The 17,933-nt window shown below is 49.7% G+C and overlaps 1 protein-coding gene and 1 long non-coding RNA gene across 4 annotated transcripts in view; one reads left to right on the top strand and one right to left on the bottom strand.

The window, feature by feature from the left end:
• The window catches only part of ZCCHC24 (zinc finger CCHC-type containing 24), a 74,484-nt gene that overhangs the window by 13,115 nt on the left and 43,436 nt on the right, over window positions 1-17,933 (top strand). The gene's annotated exons all lie outside the window — the stretch shown is intronic.
• LOC309604612 overlaps window positions 3,776-17,933 on the bottom strand; it is a 33,206-nt gene continuing 19,048 nt past the window's right edge. The window contains exon 2 of the long non-coding RNA XR_014230933.1: window positions 3,776-17,918. This is a non-coding gene — a long non-coding RNA (uncharacterized lncRNA). The remainder of the gene's footprint in view (window positions 17,919-17,933) is intronic.

Here is a 17,933-nt window from a genome sequence, read left to right as displayed (position 1 = left end):
CGAGAGCCCGCCGCCTCCCGCTCACAGGGAAGGAATGTAGGCTCTGGGCCAGGGATCCAGATGTGCGCCCCCTCCCCCAGGCCCCGCCTCTGCCTCCTCTGCAGCCTGCTCCCCTGAGGGGGAGGGGGCGCCCTGCCCGCGCCCTGTGCCCCCGGGATAGGTCTAGGTGAAGGCCTCGGGCACCGTGGGCTGGGTGTCACTCCCTTGGTGTGGGAAGAGGGTCGGGAGACCGAGGCGTTCAGGAGCAGCCCCGTCTCTCACCCGGTGCTTTGCCACGACAGGGTGGGGCTCCGGGGGGCAGACCCCACTCACCAGGCGACCCTGACTCTCTGACCAACATGGCTGTGGAATCCTGGGGAGAGAGAGGTTAAGAGTTGTGTTAAATACCATACGAGATTATCAGTGATTTTTTTTTCCCTATTGTTTTTTTCATACTTTCCACTGTTTTTAGAACGTGGTACTACTTTTATTTTGTACGTGTAATGGAAATGGAATCCTGGAAACTCAGAAAATCCGTGTAGTCTTGACCTCCAGATGTTGGCAGCCGAGGGTGTGGCTGGGCAGGGCTGGGTCCCTCCAGGACCGGCGGGAGGTCGAGGTGCGATTGCCAATCACCGCTCTTCTCAGAAATGACCGTGCCATGCCTCAGGTCCTTGGCTACTTCAAGTATGGCCGGCCACAGCTGCATCAGTGTCGCCCCAGAGCTTGTTAGAAATGCAGAATCTCAGGCCCAGCCCAGAACTGTGTTCTAGTAAGATCCCCGGTGATTCAGCCGGTGACCTCAGCCCTCCCCCCCAGCCCTGGCCAAGAGAGGCCCACCCACCCCGGACCCACTGATGGGCTGCCCTCCAGATCCGCCCTCCCCTGTGCCCTGTCTACCCTCAGTATACACAGTAAGCAAGGGGCCCTTTGCATGAGGAGATCCTGGCAGAGGGTGAGGATCTGATTGGCGCTCAGAGATGTGCCCACGGCCCACCCAGTGAGCCTTCCCCAGCTGAGCCGCCAGCACAGGGGCTGTGAGCTCTCAGGCACTCTGCCTACAGGGCAGAGCAGAACTCCACCAGGTTTAAGGAGGAGACAGGCAGTGTGCTAAGTGCTCTCCAAGCATTTCATTCAGCGCTCACTTCTGCCCGGTGTGCTAAGTGCTTTTAATAGCCCCCTGTTACGGGATGCTTTGTGTGAGTGAAGGTCTCACACTGGACCATCAAGCCAGTCACTGGAGGAGTGGAGAGTTCAACCCCGCAGGCAGGTGACGCTCAGACATAAGCAGGGGCTCTGAGGAGGTGTGCTCGTGCTGGGCAGACAGCCTGGGAAAGCTTCCAGGAGGAGAGGGGCTTGAGTGGGGCTGGCAGGTTGATGGGACAAGGGTGACCAGTATCCAAAGGCAACAGATGATGAGTCAGAGGTGGAGGGATGGCGAAGGTGCGTGTGTATTTGCGCACGCGCTGCGCTCTCCCAGACGGGCCAGAGCTCTTCCCAACGTGAGGGGTAGGAGGGTCCCTCTCCTAGGTGCCTCTCACTTTCTAGCACTGGGCTAACCACGGTCCTTCCTTTATGTGCGTTACACAGTGTGTTCGCTTATCCTGTGCAGGGCTCTTAACTCTGTGGCCGAAGTAGGAGTAATAGCCCCATTTTACAGTTGGAGAAACAGAGTCTCAGAAAGGTGACGTGCTGAGGAGAGGGCAGAACCCTGGTCTTGGGGCCTCGGTGCTCTTCGTTTCCTTGAGCATCCACAGCGCTCCAGGCTGAGACTTCCATGGCCTGTGGAGCCTGTTTCTGCCTTGAGCTGGTAGAGCCCCTCTTGCGGCCCCGTCTCAAACTTGATTCTATCCGGGATTCCTGCAGACCCAAGGATCTCCCTTCACTCTTCATGAGGGTCACCATCCGTAAAACGAGGCTAGTGAGAACGCTAACACAGAGGACTGCTGTGAGGACTCAACGAAGTAATGCATGACAAGTGCTTAGCACAACACCTGGCACACAGGAAGCACTCAGCGACTGTTGGCCAGCACTATTTTTGTCTCCCTTGCGTCACAATGCAGAGTGCACGTACTTAGATAAGTGTTGTAGCAGGCTGGAATGTGATTGGATGCTCCTCACCCCTCACCTGACCGCAAGCCCCCGGGGCAAGTGCTGGGCTAGATTCATCTCTGCCAGCCCAGGTACCATAAAGTACAGCAGGTGCTTAGTACAAGTCTTCCTGAACGAAGGAACAGGTGGAAATCTTTGCTTCAAATGAACTGTTATGTAAGAGCTCAGCATTTATAATATTTAAAAGTGAAATGCTTATTTTTGGTAACAGCTTTGATGAGTTGTAATTCAACCATTTACAATATACACGTTGATGATTCTTAGTATATTCACAGAGCTGTGCAACCATCACCACAATCAATTAAAGAACATTTTTTGTCACCTCAAAAAGAAACCTCATGCTCTTTAGCTATCACCCTCTGAACCCCCATCTCCTAACAACCACTAATCTACTTTCAGTCTCTGTAGATTTCCCTATTCTGGACATTTCATATAAATAGATTCATATAATATGTGGTCTTTTGTCACCGGATTCTTTCACTTAGTGTATTGTTTTCAAGGTTCATCCATGTAATAACATTTATCAGTTCCATGATTCAGGAAGTATTCCATCCTGTTTTATTTTCTGGAAGAGTTTGTGGAGAATTAATATAAATTCTTCTTTAAATGGTTGGTGGAATTCACTTGTGAAGCCATCCGAGCTTGGGCTTTCTTTTGTGAGTAGATGTTTTTTATTACTAATTGAATCTCTTTATTTGTTATGGGTCTATTCTGATTTTCTATTTCTTCTTGAGTCAGTTTCTGTAGCTTGTGTATTTCTAGAATTTGTCCATTTCATCTAAATTATCTAATTTATTGTCATACAGTTGTTCATCATATTCTCTTATAATCCTTTTCATATTGTTTTATAATGTCCCCCTCTTTCACTTCTGATTCTTATAATTTGAGTCTTCTCTCTTTTTTTTATTGGTCATTCTAGCTAAAGGTTTGTCAACTTTGTTGAACTTTTTAAAGAACCAACTTTTGGTTTAGTGGATTTCCTCTATTGTTTTTGTATTCTTATATCCTTACTTTCTATTCTAATCTTTTTAAAAATTGTGGGAAAATACATATAACATAAAATCTACTATTTTAACCATGTGTCAATGTACACAGTTCAGTGGCATTAAGTACATTCACATTGTTGTGCAACCATCACCACCATCCATCCCCAGAACTCTTTTTATCTTGCAAAACTGAAACTCTGTACCCATTAAGCAATAATTCCCTCCCCTTCCCTCCTCCAACCCCTGGCAACTATTGTTATACTTTCTGTCTCTAAGAATTTCACTACTCTAGGTACCTCATATAAATGGAATCATACAGTATTTACCCTTTTGTGACTGGCTTATTTCACTTAGCATAATGTCCTCAAGGTTCACTCATGTTATAGCATGTGTCAGAATTTCCTTCCTTTTTGAAAGCTAAATAATATTCCATTGTGTGTGTGTATCTGTGTGTATGCCTCATTTTGTTTATCCATTTATTCATCAATGGACAACTGGATTGTTTCTACCTTTTGGCTATTGTGAATAATGCTGCTATGAACATGGGTGTACAAATATCTTTGAGTCCTGCTTTCAATTCTTCACTCTAATCTTTATTATTTCCTTTCTTTAGCTTGCTTTATGTTTAGTTTGCTCTTCTTTTTCTAGTTTCTTGAGGTGGAAGGTTAGGATACTGATTGTACATCTTTTTTTAAAAAAATTAAATGTGGGTGTTTATAGCTATAAATTTTCCTCTGAGCTGCATGCCATAAGTTTGGTATGTTGTATTTTCATTTTCATTTATCACAGGGTATTTTCTGATTTCCCTTGTGATTTCTTCTTGGACCCACTGGTTATTTAGGAGTATGTTGTTTAATTCCACATTTTTGTGAGTTCCTCAGATGTCTTTTTTTTTTAATGATTCCTAGTTTTATTCCATTGTGGCTGGAAAACATACTTTGTATTATTTCAGTGCTTCTAAATTAATTGTGATTTGTTTCATAGCCTAGAATTTGGGCTGTCCTGGAGAATGGTTCATGTGCACTTGAGAAGAAAGTATTCTGCTATTGTTGGGTGGAGAATTCTATAGATGTCTGTTAGGTCTAGTTGGTTTATAGTGTTGTTCATGTCTTCTGACTTCTTGTTGATGTTCTGCCTAGTTCTATTGTAAATTATTGTAAATAGGGTTATTGAAATCTGTATTATTGTTGAATTGAGGGTTTTTTCTTCAGTTCTGTCGGGTTTTGCTACATGTATTTTGATGCTCTGTTATTAGGCACATATATGTTTATAACTGTTGTATTTTCCTGATGGAGTGATCCTTTTACCATTATAAAATGTCCCTCTTTATCTCTAGCAACATTTTTTGTTTTAAAGTCTATTTTGTCTGATATTAGTGTAGCCTGCTTTCTTATGGTTGCTGTTTACCTGATATAGCTCTTTCCATCCTTTTACTTTCAATTCATTCATAGCTTTGGATCTAAACTGTGTCTCCTGTAGACAGCATATAGTTAGATCTTGTTTTACTTTTTATCCAATCTGACAATCCCTGCTTTTTGTTTGGGTTGCTTAATCCATTCACATTATTAATAATGCTATTGTTAATGCTCTTTTCATATATGCTATTATTAATATAGTTGGATTTAGGTCTGCCATTTAACTTTTTGATTTTGAAATTGCTCGTGTCTTTTTTGTCCCTCTGTTCCTTCTTCACTGCTTCCTTTTGCATTAAGTGATAATTTTCTAATGTAACCTTTTAACTTCTTTAATTATTTTTTCTCCATTTTAAAAAGCTATTTCCTTAATGGTTGCTCCAGGGCTTATCTTATACCTCTTAACTCATCAGAATGTGCTTCAGATTTATACTAACATAACTCCAGTGAGAAATGTTACTTAACTCCAATATAGAAATGTAACTCCTTTGTAGCTCTATACTTTTTTCCTTGTTCTTGTGGCATTATTGTTTACATATTACATCTATGTATGTTACAAATTCAACAATACTTGTTATAATTATTACTTTAGTTAGCTTTATGTGTTTTAGAGAAGCTGGGAGAAGAAATGAGAGCAATTATATATCCATAGCTTATATCATATTAGCCTCCTTATTTCCCATTTCCAATTCTTATCATTTGTTCCTGTGGATTCAAGTTACCACTTGGTGTTCTTTCCTTAGCCCAAGACAGATTTTCTCCCACCCACCTCCTTTGTGCCATTATTGGCAAATGTACTACATTTCTATGTTATAGGACAAATAATACAATTATATACATATTGTTTTATAAATTGCTTTTGAATCAGCTAAGAGAAGAAAAGAAATATGCACTTATACTGTCTTTTACAATTACATAATCACCTTATCAGTGCTCCTTGTTTTTTTCATGTGTATTTACATTACTCTCTGAGGTCCCTTACTTTCAGCCTGAAGAACTTCCTTTAGTATTTCTTGAAAGATTGGTGTGCTAGCGATGAATTCTCTGTTTTTGTTTACCTGAGAATGTCTTTATCTCACTTTCAGTTTTTAAAGATTTCTTTGTTGGGTATAAAATTCTTGGCTGACAGATATTTTTAAATTTGAGCACATTAAATATGTCATCCCACTGCCCTCTGGCCTCCATTGCTTCTGATGAGAAGCCAGTTAATATTATTGGAAATCCATCATAAATGACATGCCATTTTTCTCTTGCTGCTTTCAAGATTTTCTCCTTGTTTTAGCTTTCAGCAGTTTTACTATGATGTGTCCATTTTTGGATCTCTTCATCTTTATCATACTTGGCGTCTGTTGAGCTGCTTGGATGCGTTGATTAACATTTTAAATCAGATTTGGGAAGTTTTCAGCCATTATTTCTTTGAATAACTTTTCTACTCCTTTCTCTCCTCTCCTTTTGTGGAATGACTTTTAAATGGTCTAATGCTTTTAAAATCTTAAACGGTCTAACTGGGGGTGGAATGTGCAGAACACTAGGCCAGCCCTGCCTGGGTCCTGAAGCTGCCCATGGAGCCCCAGGCTCTGAAGAAGGTAGCAAATGTGGTTAAAGCATTCACTGCCAACAGCCTGGGTAGTGGGATACAGGAACCAGAGGATGGTAACCTGTTAATTGATTCTTTTCCAACCTTAAGTGTGGAGAGAGGTGTCCAGAGTTCAGCTCATCAGACTGATGAGGCTTCTCATAGGTACCAGGTGCAGTGCAAGGGGATCGGGCACTACAGGAAGAGGGGTAGCCCCAAAAGCAGAGGCAGAAAGTGCGGGAGACAAGTTCCCAGTGTTGGTGAAATGCAGTCTCTCTTTGTGGGGTGAGGCTGTGCCTGGGCCAGGGTCTCTCTCCAACCAATGTCAGCACTGGCCCAAGAAGACTGGGACTCAAGAATGTCTACCATTCAGCTCTTGACAAATCTGTCCCTGTTGCAGTCCCCACACAGTGTGCCAGGTGTCAATTCAAGGGTAATAATAATATGAACAACAATAATAACAGTCTCTCAGCATTGAGTTTACCACTGAGCTTAGTGTGTAATATGCATTAGCTCATTTAATTGTCTCAAAACCTCTATCAGGTCAATTGCCAGATGATAAAACCGAGGCCCAGAGAAGTTGGCTGGCTTGCCTAAGGTCACACAGCTAATGAACAGCAAAGCTGGAATTGGAACTCAGGCCTTCCTGATTCCAGAGCCCATGCTTTTTAAATTAGATTCTACCATCAGCTTTAGCGTCCAGACTTTGATCTCCACCATCATTCTCAGAAAGGGTTCTTTAAAAAATGGGTTGCTGGAAATAAAGAGGGACACAGACAATGTGGGCAAAAGCCATACCAGGCCTGGTCTGGCCAAGTCATTGTGTCTTGTTCGTGTCGACCGCTGGTCCAGCCCCAGGGTTTCTGTTGCCCCAGTGCAGTCAAGGAGGCCAGGGGTGGCTGGGGCTGCCAGCTCTGGTGACTGCAGAAATCCCAGGTGGCTGTAGGGATGTCGTGGGTGCTCTCTGTTGGGTCTGCCTGCAGGGTCACCTGTGTGTGTCATGTTGGCTTCTGCACACTGATGTGGCAGGACCTGTTCCGTGTCAGCCGCGCTTGCCCGCGTGGGTATGTGTGTTTGTGGTGGGACCTTGGCTCGGTGCCATATCCGTGCCCAGGACACACAATCTGCCAGGACAGAGCTGGGCCCAGCACTCAGTGCAATTGCCCAGCCTTTCCTGAGCTCCTACTATGTGTCAGGCCTGTGCTAGATAAAGCTCTACCTTTGTCCTCAGTGGAACAGAGTGGACAACAGAAACGCTGTTGACCATTTAGGGCGACCAGGGCTGCGGTTAAGGTTTGCAGTGAGATACCAGCTCTGCCTGGGGGTTCATGGGAGACCTCACAGAGGAGGAGTCTGAGTCTGGGGCGGGGAAGGTTTCCAAGCAAGCGTGTAAATAGTGGGAATTTGCCTTCCGGGAACCACAAGCCCTTGGCGAAGGCTAGCACTCTGGGTGCCTGAGGGGAGGGGTGGGAGATGTGGCTGCAGCAGGTGGTGAAAGACCTGTGTGCCAGGCTGCACAAACTTGGACTTTATCTGGAGGGCAAGAAGAAGCCATCCAAGAGTTTTAGGTGACATGCTCGGATTGGCATTTTGAAAGATCATGCTGGTGGCAGTTGGGAGGCCCGGCTGGAAGAGGCAAGACTGCAGACAAAACCAGTCTAGGAACATGGATAGATGATAAGACCAGATATAAGGCAAGGGCAAGCAAAGGTTGGAGGTGAGGGGACAAAGTCCAGACATGATGAGAAAGTAGCGTCTGTGGGGCATGGTGACCAGGCAGGTGAGGGGGAGAGGGGTAAAGTGTCAGGGAGGGCTACCAGATCGCTGAAGTGGCCACCTGGGCCAGTGGGGTGCCACTACCTGGGATGCAAATACACCTGCCTGAGAAGATAGGCTCCTCTTCATCTAATCATTCAGCAAACATTTATTGAACACTACTATGTGCCAAGCATGTAGTAGGCATTTGAGGATGCCACAGTGAACAGACCAGGAAAGCTTCCCACTCTCTTGGAGCTTATGTTCCAGTGGGCGAAGTCAGACAATAAGCACAAATCAGTAAGAAAAGAAGGAGCTATGACGTGGCAAGGAGTGGTCTGCAGAATATGAGTGCTTTGACCTAGAGTGCCAGGCCGACTTCTCTGGGAGAAACAGCAGGCACGCTGAGGGCCCACAAAAATGTTGTGATTTTCATTTATTTTAAAACCAGAAGAAGGAAAATGAAAGTAATAATAATGAGTATATAATAATGAATCCAGCCTGGGTAATATTTATCTTTATACCAACACAGTCATAAAATAGAATTTTTAATCACTTTTTATGGAGGAGGGGGCCCACAAGTGCCTTAATGTGGCCTTGAAGAGTGTCTGGGCCTGCTTTAGGTCAGGTGACCATTGCAGGCCTCTCTGATGGATGATAGAATGTGAAAACCCTACGTACCACCTTTCTCTGAAGCTCAGACAGGGTTGAGGGTCCGTATGACAACAGTAAGGACCCTGATGTTAGTGAAGGGACATCTTGTTAAGGTCAAAGGAAACAGCTTCAAATTTATAACCCCAAAACCAGAGTTCAAGTTCCAGCTCTACTGTTTACCAGCTGTGCAACCTTGGATAAGTCGCTTAACCTCTCTGGGCCACCTTTCCTCATCTCCAAAACGTGTCTGCTATTTGGGGCCAGTGCAGGGCTCCCTGCCTTGATGGCCCACTCAGCACCTCTTTAGGGATGGAGACTGGGGTACCGATGGGGGACACTTTCCCTAAGCCCTTTGTCACCCTTCATGGTGCTCAGGCCCAGCCACACCCACCTGGCAGCCAGCCATCAGGCGCTGAGCTGGGAGCAGGAATTCTCTAAGCCCTCAGCCTCCACCACTCCCAAGATATTCTTGGGGGGCTGGTTGCTCCTTTGAGGGAGGTCTGAGGGGTGTCATCACCTGTGTCTCCTGTGTCCAGCTAAGGACCGGGCACTGTGAGGGGTCTGGGGAAGGTCTGAGCCCAGGGGAGCTGCCATTCCTGAGTCAGCATGCCCAGGGCTGCTAATGAAATCCAGATGTCAGACGGAAAACAATCATCGCCCCCACCCATCTGGCAGCTCGGGTTTCTTGGAGATTGCAAAAGAAGAAGAAAAATAGAGCAGTGAGAGAATCCAATCCTAGAACAGCTGAAACCTAAGAGGTGGGATGTGAATAGTTTCAGGGTCTTGCTGGGGGAGGGGCAGGAGACAGGGGGAAAGTGAAGGCTGGCGCAGGTCCCCCCCCCCCCGTCCCCAACCCAGTCTCTGCAGCCCCTGGACCCCAGCTCTTGCACCTCTACCCAGGCCAGAGCAGGCTAGTCCCTGTGGGGTGTCCAAAGGAGGCAGCAAGGGCCATGGCCCTCAGCCCATGTCTGGCCTCTTCCTGGGGTTTCCAACCCCTTGTTGTGGCCCTGACCTCCCTGCAGGCCTGGGTTTCCTATGGGGCCACAGTGGCTGAGCCTGGGGAGGGGACAGGCAGAGAGGGACTGAGGGTATGCAGGATTTCCTGTGCAGAACCTCTGGACAGGGACCATTGATTAGTTCAGAGACATCCATATACTGATGGGGAAACCAAGGTTTTCTCACGGCTCTGGCCAGGACTACAAGTTATGAAAGATTAATAGAAGGAGGAAGGGAAGGAGGGAGGGAAACGAAAGGAAGAAAGGAAGGGTGGGAGGGGGAGAGAAGGAAGGTGGGGAGGACAAACAGTGTCATTTTATGATTCCAGTGAGGAATGACTGGGCCCAGGGCAGGTGGCCTGCATTGCATGTAACAAGTATCATTGCAGGGGCTTGCTCCGAATCTTGGGGTCTGGGCTGATATTCCAGTGCTCAGCACAGAACCTGGGATGTCGTGAGCGCTTGGAGAATGTTAGCTGGGATGGGTGTTGATGGGGATGGTGTAGTGCCTGCTAGTTGGTGTCGGTGCCGGTTTTGGGGTGGTCCCCCCAAACCCTATGTTGTGACCTCGGTCTTTCCTCCTTCCCCTTCCGAGGCCCTCACTTTGTGGCATGGTGGTTCCAAGCATAGCCCTTAAGCCAACCCGCCTGCGTTCAACCCCCAGCACTGCCTTGGACTAGCTGTGTTAATGACCATCATTATTGTTATGCCTCAGCTCAGCTGTTCCAAACTGGTTTGAGAAGTTCTAGAGGTCTAAGAAAGCGTTTCAGGATTGTGGGGTCATCAGAGAGGGCTCTGATCCTCCCATCCCACCCTCATCTAACAGGATGGGCTGCCTCTGGGATGGGCTGCAAGAAGCCCATGTGATGAGGCTGGGCTTTCTCAGGAGCCTTGGGTTGGGGGCTGGGACAGGCTCTGATGACTTTGAGTCATGTAGGTTGGCTTGAGGGATGAGAAGTTAGGAACTGGGTCCCAGAGGCTCCACTCTACCCAGGGTGGGTGCTCTGGGAGGAGGGATGATGGGCCATGGCTGGAAGGTGTCAAGTGCCACCTGTGGGCTGTCAGCTCCCCTCTGGCCAGGCAGAGGGATGGACCCGCCAAGTGCTTGCCCTGGCAGAGACAAGTGGGAGCAGCTGTTGGGAGGACGGAGGGACAGGGCGTGGGGACTCATGGGGCAGTCACTTTTACATCCTTCCTGCTGTCCCAAGCCTGGCAAGAAAGAGTCTGAGAGGGCCAGTTTCACATCCTCAGCTGCCAGTTCTTCTTTTAAATGGACCACAGGTGATGACTCAGGGCCCCCAGGAATCTCGCCATGTCAGTTGGCTTCACCTTCTCAATCCTCTGTCTCTGGTCTCTGAGGGACAGGGATGTTGGCAGAGCCTGGGAGCCAGAACCTGTTCCTGGTCCTTTAACCACCTGCAAGGCCTAGTGGATGGAGGGCTGGAGCAGAGCAATTGTATCCTTGGGCTGAATAGCTCTCAGGTGTCACCTCCTCCAGGCAGCCTTCTCTGATTTCCCCTTTCCTCCACGCTCAAAGGGACCACCCTCCCGAGTCTCAGTGAGCTGGGCTCAGAGCTCACTTCTGCCCTTCCCCAGCTGTATCTTTGTGTATGTTTCACAACATCACCCAGGCATCTGTGAAATGGGCTCACCTACTTCTTGGGTATTTGTGGGAAATGTGTGGGCAAAGCAGCTGATACAGTACTTGGCATCCCACAAGCGCTCGGTCAATGGCAGCTCTTGTTAGTATTACTCGCTAGGTTGCTGGGCCTCCGCGAGCCTTATCCGCCCTCATTTATAAAGGGAGGCTCACGAGCCTGTCTTTATGGGTTTGATGTGAGGTGGGTGAGAGGCAGCCTGGGATGCCACAGGCCCTGGAGCCCCTTTTTTCTTTTCCCTGCCCCACCCCGGCCAGGCCACTTAACCACACACTCAGGTGCACCGCGCACCCGGGGCCCTCCAGCTTCTGTGCCTCAGCTCATGCCGTCCCCCCAGCCTGCAGTGCCTTTCACTAACCTCTTTCTTCCCACCACCCTTTCAGAGCCCAGCTTGAACATATCTCCCTGGAGATGCCTTCCCCAGCCATTCCAGGCCCACCAGCTCTCCTCTGTAGCTCCACTTTCCATGATCTGCACCCCTATCCCAGGACCTGATTCTAAGGCCTTTGATGGCTTCTCACCTGTCCTGCCTCCCCACCTTGTCCCCGGAGGACAGGTGATACCCCCTCATTGTGTGGCTCTGTGCCCTGCCCTGGTCCTGGAGTGTGGCCTCAGCCTGGGCCCCAGGAGGTGGTCTTGGCTACTTGCCGTTTGAATTCTGCTGAGACTCTCACACCCCAGGGCTTTGCCTGTGCTGTGCCCTCAGCTGGTAGTTCACTCTTGTTTCTCCATCTTCTCCTCCAAGCTCAACCCAAATGTGCCCTCTCCGGTGGAGCGGCCTCCTGTGACCCCGCCTTGCTCCTGCCCTGCCTTGCTGAGCCCTGCCTAGCCTGGGGCCGATCCTCACCCAACCATCTCTGCCACTTCCCGGGTGCCTACCCCAGGTAGAGTCTGTCTGCTTGGCTGGCAAGAGGTCATGGGCTTTGCGGTCAAAAGCCTTGAGCTCTTATCCCAAGCCTATGGCTCAGTAGTTGTTCAACTTTGGCCAAGTTGACCCTGCCCCTGAGCCTTCACGCCCCCTGAGTGCATGAAATAGGGTCAGCCATTAAGTCCATCAATCAGGGCTTCTGTGAGATCCAGAAACAATGGGGCAGGCAAACCCATTTTGAAAACTATAAAGTTGTACTGTTTGCCCCTCTGCCCAGTGAGCGGCCAAGCACAGGCCCTGAATACTGCATGCGCTCCCAAAATGTGTGCTGAATTGATTAGAGGTGAGCAAGTGGGCTTCTAGGGTGGGTGTGAGCCTGGAGGTTGCCATGGCTCCTGCCCTCATCTGCTGGGGGGTCTTGGAGGCACACCTTGATGGCAGCAGTTTCCCTTCCCACCACATCTGGGTGGCCCCTCAGGATGGAGCCTGTGCCCCATGGCTTGTCTGGGGTGAGAGGTGGCTCAGTCTCTGGGTTCCACGACTTGGTACCATCGACCTGGCCTGCCTTTAAGATCTGGGCTTCCTTCCTCTCACCCCTGCCCCACATCTAAGGTTTGGGCTACAGAGAAATCAGGCAGCAGATACAGGGAAGTTACACCCATGGAGCGGGGTGGGGAGCCTGGAGAAATGCGCCCTCCCTCATGCCTGGCCTGCAAAGCGCCTCCATCTCCTTATCTCATAGAATGCTCACTCTAGCCTGGGCGTGTCTGAAGTCCATCTGTCCACCTTTTTCTCCCACTTCATCTTTCCCTCCCTTCCTTCTTTTATTTTGTAACGAAGTGTCATGGAGAGGTTAAGCAACTTGCCCTTGGTCCCACAGTTGATTAGGATCAGGCCAAGTCTGTCTGATCCCAGGACCCAGCCTTTTCCACTGTCTTCTCTATCCTTGAGAACAGCCCCATCCACCAGGACACGCTGTGCATCTGCTGTGCTCTGGCCCAGGCAGAAATCAGGCTGCGGGAGGGAGCGTGCCTCCTGGCTTCCTCTCTGCCTTGCATCTGCACTTTGTGCTGGAGGTGAGCGTCTCTCATCCCACAGGTTAAGGAGAGGCGTGTCCTCAAGCACGATAACAAGGGGTAAAAGCAAACACAAGCCCAAACTCCCCTCCACCACCCGCCCGCTGCCCCTGCTCCTTGGTGGGGAGTGTGAAGCTTAAACAGGGCCGTGGTCTCCTCCCCCCACAGGCCTTCTGAACCCTCCCATTCGCCGGTCCCTCCCTCCTGTGTGTTCCCAAAGGACCCTCGCACAACCAGCTTAGTGTCTTTGTCTTCTCTTTTGACTATGACCTGGGGCAGGGTCAGGGTGGGGGGAGTGGGCAGGAAGTCCATGAAATCACTAGCACAGTGCCTGGCACATGCAAGTGCTGCTTCGATACTGTACCCCCAGCATCTGCCATGGCACCTGCCGCAGAGCCGGGCCATCATATGGAGATGGTATTAACAGTACGGTAGCTGACACTTACAGGGAGAGTTCTCTATGTCCCAGGCTCTGCTCTAAGCACTTTATACATATTGACTCATTTAATCCTCACACCAGCCTTCTGTAGGCGCTTATTATCCCCATTGTACAGAGGAGGAAACGGAGGCACAGAGACAGTACGTGACTTGCTCAGGGTCACACAGCTCAGATCCAATCCCAAGCATTCTTGCTTCAGAGGCTGTGAGGGAGGAAGGGAGAAATAAACAAGAGTCAGCTGGGAGGTGGGAAAGGAAAGGAAGGCAGGGAGTGAATGTTGGCTGAGCAACCTGTGTGTACCAGAGACCATGCTGAGTCCTGGCACGTCATCCATGTCCTCAGAGATGTCAGTTCTCCCAGTGTCACACAGAAGCCAAGGGCAGGGCGAGGATTTAAGCCCAGCAAGCCTGGCTGATTCCTAACCCTCTGGTCCACCAACCAAGGCCACTGAGAGCCAGATCAGTAGCCAGCACAGTTCAGTGAGGGCCCCCCAGGGACCCCCAGGAAGCCTCAGAGCACAGGAGCTGGCTGGCCTCTGCCTCCAGGCCCACACAGTTGAGTGGAAGGCAGGATAGGGAGTTGCTGGGTCAGGCCACTCATTGCCAAGGTGTGTGTCGTTCTGACCAGCCACGTAGGAAGAGTTTAGAGGAGGCACTGTAGCCAGGTGGGTGACCTTGAACAAGCCCCTTGCCCTTGCTACACCTCAGTTTCCCCTTCTGTGCAGTGAACCCAGCCATATGCATCCTGTCTGCCCCTCAGGGCTGCTTTGTGGATCTCATGAGCCGACAGAGCTGGAAATGAATTGCAAACCAAGCCAGACAAAAGTAAAGGGTTCTTAGGAATAAAAAATTTTTATTTATGAACATCTAAAGGCTTGCTTCTCAAAGTGTGGTCCGTGGACCAGCAGCAGCATCCAGAGCTTATCAGAAATGCAGAACCTTGGGCCCCACCCCAGACCTGCTGAATCAGAATCGGCATTTTCACAAGCTCCCAGGTGATTCGTGGGCATGGTAAAATTTGGGAAACACTGGTCTAAGGACCATCTGGGTTCCCACTTCCCCATTCCTTGAGACTGCCTTTTGGGTTTTCTTTCCATAGCCTGGTAGGGGTTCTTGGCTGGAAATCCCCCATCTCGCTGGAGGAAACACTCTGGCCCAGCAGGACCCCTGCCCTGCTAGACTGCTTAGGCGCTGTGAGCATATCTGATTAAAACTGCACTCAGGCAGAGGCTGTGAGCCTCTGCCGCTCGGGCGGGCTCTGGGGAGTGCCACCCCCATTATTTGTTTGGGAGGTCAGCTCCCACCGGAATCCGCAAGGCCAGCCAGACCGGCAACAGGGACCGGGGAGAGGGGCACCCTCAGCTGAGGTGCAGGAGGACTGGGGATTTCCTCTGAGCAAGTAAAGGGCATTTGTGCCCAGATAGGCTCCATCTTCACGCAGGAGGGCAAAGGGCTAACACTGCAGCTGGAATGTTTCAGGTTAGACAAAAGAAAGAACTTCCTAATTGATTGAGAACAATCTGGCTAAGGCTGCTGAGGGCTCACATTCCCTTAAATGTGTGGCCATGTTGGGTGAGGTCAAGAGGCAGAGGCAGAGGCAGAAAGGATTCCCAGAGGTTCTCTGTCCAGCCTCTGCCTTGAGACCATTTTCACTTAGAGAGGTCAAGGAACTTATCTATGACCACTCGGCATGCTAATGCAGCAGGGACTCCTGGCCTCTGACTCCCCATTCCTGGGACCTTCCTTCATTACAGGCCTCCCTGGAGGCTGGGGATTGACCTTGATGACCTCCACAGTACTCCTCCAGCCCCCCTGGAAACCACCTGGAGGACTTCAAGCAGGAGGGTAGGGGGAAGGGAGGGGCTGGCTTTGTGAGCCTAGCAGTTTCTTTCCTGGCCTGCTTGGTCCCCAAGACCACTGGGGATGCCCCTGGGGCAGGGGGACTCTAAGGCAGACACAGAGAATTGGGCACAGGGTCCCTGGAGCCATAAAGGTCCAGGTGAAGGTAGAGCGCGGCCTGAGGGGCCTGACCTTGGTGTAGAGGCTAGAGACCACTGCTGTATGTTCTGGGGCCAGCTACTTGCATTCTGTTTCCCTGTCTGTGATAAAGTGGTGAGGTTTACCAGATCAGTGCTTCTCAACTGGGGCTTCACAGTAGAATCACCTGGGGATTTTTTTTTTTTAGTTTGGTGTTGGACATTCTGATTCAGGAGATCCAGGGTTGGCCTAGCCATGGGCATGTTTTCAGCTCTCCAGGTGATTCTGATACACCTTTGCCCACGTCTGAAGTGGAGCTCAGGCAGGTATGGGGGAGGGCCCCTGCAGGTGAGTAAAACCATCTTTGTCCCTCTGAGGTCCTGGGGATGCAAGATTAGAAGGTTCCATGAGATGGAAATGAACATTCCAGGAGTTCTTGCTTCCAACACTGTACGAAGTTCAATCCCAGATTTCTTAGATCCTGTGATTACCAAATTTTATTATTCTGGGAAACGAGGCTTCCCACATGGGATGATACTGACACTTGGTTGTTCTGAGCTTGTCAGGAGTCTGAGGTTCCTGTAATCATTCCATATCTAAATGGTGGGATTCTGAACTCTCCCACGTTTTCTGTTTCAACATGCTGTTATTCTTGTTCTTTGAAATGAAGATTCTCCATGTCTATGATTCTAACACATTATTATTCTGAATTTTAGAGATTAAGAATCTAAGCTATCATGGTACTAACATGTTTTAAAATTCTAAATTCAGCAACTCTGTGATCCGTCATTCCATCCGGGCCGTTGGCCGCCAAGACCCAGAGCCTGGCCTTTGTCTCCCCCAGACAAGGTGGTGATTGTGTAAGCTTGGATGCGTGCCCCCTCCCCTGCTTGGCCTGGATGGCCTCTCTGGGGGAAAGAGCAGGGCTGGGGAGAGCAGAGACCCCACAGAGCTCTCTCTGCTCTTGCTCTTGCTCTGTCACTATCAATAGAGGAGTGGAAGGTAGAGCAAGGATGAGGGGCGTGTTTGACCACGCAGCAGGAAGGGCTACCGGTTAGGTATGTTGCAGCATCTCTTGTTGGCTCAGTGCATTGGCCCTATCTCACAGCAGAGCAGTCAGTTCCCAGAAGGTCAGCTGTGACTCAGACATTAGAGGTTATTGCATCCAAAGCATCTCCTCTAAACCCACACACACCCTGACTCCAGATGGGAAAACTGAGTCCCAGAAATAGGAGGTGACTTGCCTGGTAGAGCTGGTGCCCAAACCCAGGCCTCCTCACTAAGCGTCCAGCTACTGCACGTGTCTTCCATCCCATCCTTCTAAGGTCTTGGTTTTTGCACAGAATCATCAACCTGCTATAGCAGCCAATCAACTTTTGGGTCCCCCTGAAGTGACAGGGACCAGTCTTGTGACTCAGGATTCCACATTCACAGCCTGTAGCCTGGTGGATTTCACCAGGCCCAAGAGCGTCTCTCCCTGCCCCACGTGACCTCCCCTGGCTGTTTCCTGCTGGCCAGACGACACCGTCTTCTGTTTCATTGCCCCAGGACTGGTGCCACACGCGCCAGCACACGTCAGGCTCAGAGACCAGGAAGCAGAGGGGGAGCTAGGAACAGGCAGGTGTAGGTTGGGGCCGCCACTCACTCACTGTGTGACCTTGAGAAAGTCCCTTCTCCTCTCTGGGCCGGTGCGTTGCAGCTCCCAGTTACTGTAAGGATTACGCGAGACCCTGTATGGGAAAACCTGATGTGCTAGGAGGGGGCAGAGGCCAGCCTCACCCACTGCCAGTTCCTCATGCTCAGCAAAGAGCCAGGCTCCGAACAGCAACTTGTGTTTGTTGAGGGAGACTGAGTGGGTTTATTTATATTTGCTGAGAGGATGAAATCTGGGATTCCAGAGACTTTCCTGGATTTTCAGAAAGTTGGCAAGATAGAGGGGAAAGAGATAAGGGCCTTGGACATGTGAAATTTTAGACGAGTGTCCATATAATGCTGAGGAAGGCGATGAGGTCTACCATTTACTGAGTTCCAACTATGTGCCAGGCACTTTGCATTCACGAGCTCATGAACGCTTCTCAACTCCCCACCCGATAGATACTATGATTTCCACTTGAGCGATGGGAAACCGAGGCTCAGGGAGGTTTAGAAACCTCCCTAAGCTCTTGCTGCCAGTAATGGCAGAGCCAGGATTCGAACCCAGGTCTCAGAGCTGCACAGCCAGAGCTCTTTCACTTTGCACTTGGCTGGCTGAGAGGATGTGGGGTCATGGGATAGTCAGTGGCCAGGGACTAGAAAGACATTTTCCAGGAGAGTTGAGTGGTTGCATTTTTCTCTTCCTTCAGCATGATTCTCCCAGTTTTCCATGCAGTTATTTTGATGGAGTTGAGAAATCCAGAGCTGCCTGTGGCTTCCCAGCCCTGGACCTCCCCGACCTCTCGCTGGCCCTC

The sequence above is a fragment of the Balaenoptera borealis genome (genome assembly GCF_965194805.1).
Source record: "Balaenoptera borealis genome assembly, chromosome: 10".
Classification (NCBI taxonomy): Eukaryota; Metazoa; Chordata; class Mammalia; order Artiodactyla; family Balaenopteridae; genus Balaenoptera; species Balaenoptera borealis.
This window is presented reverse-complemented; position numbering and strand designations above follow the sequence as displayed.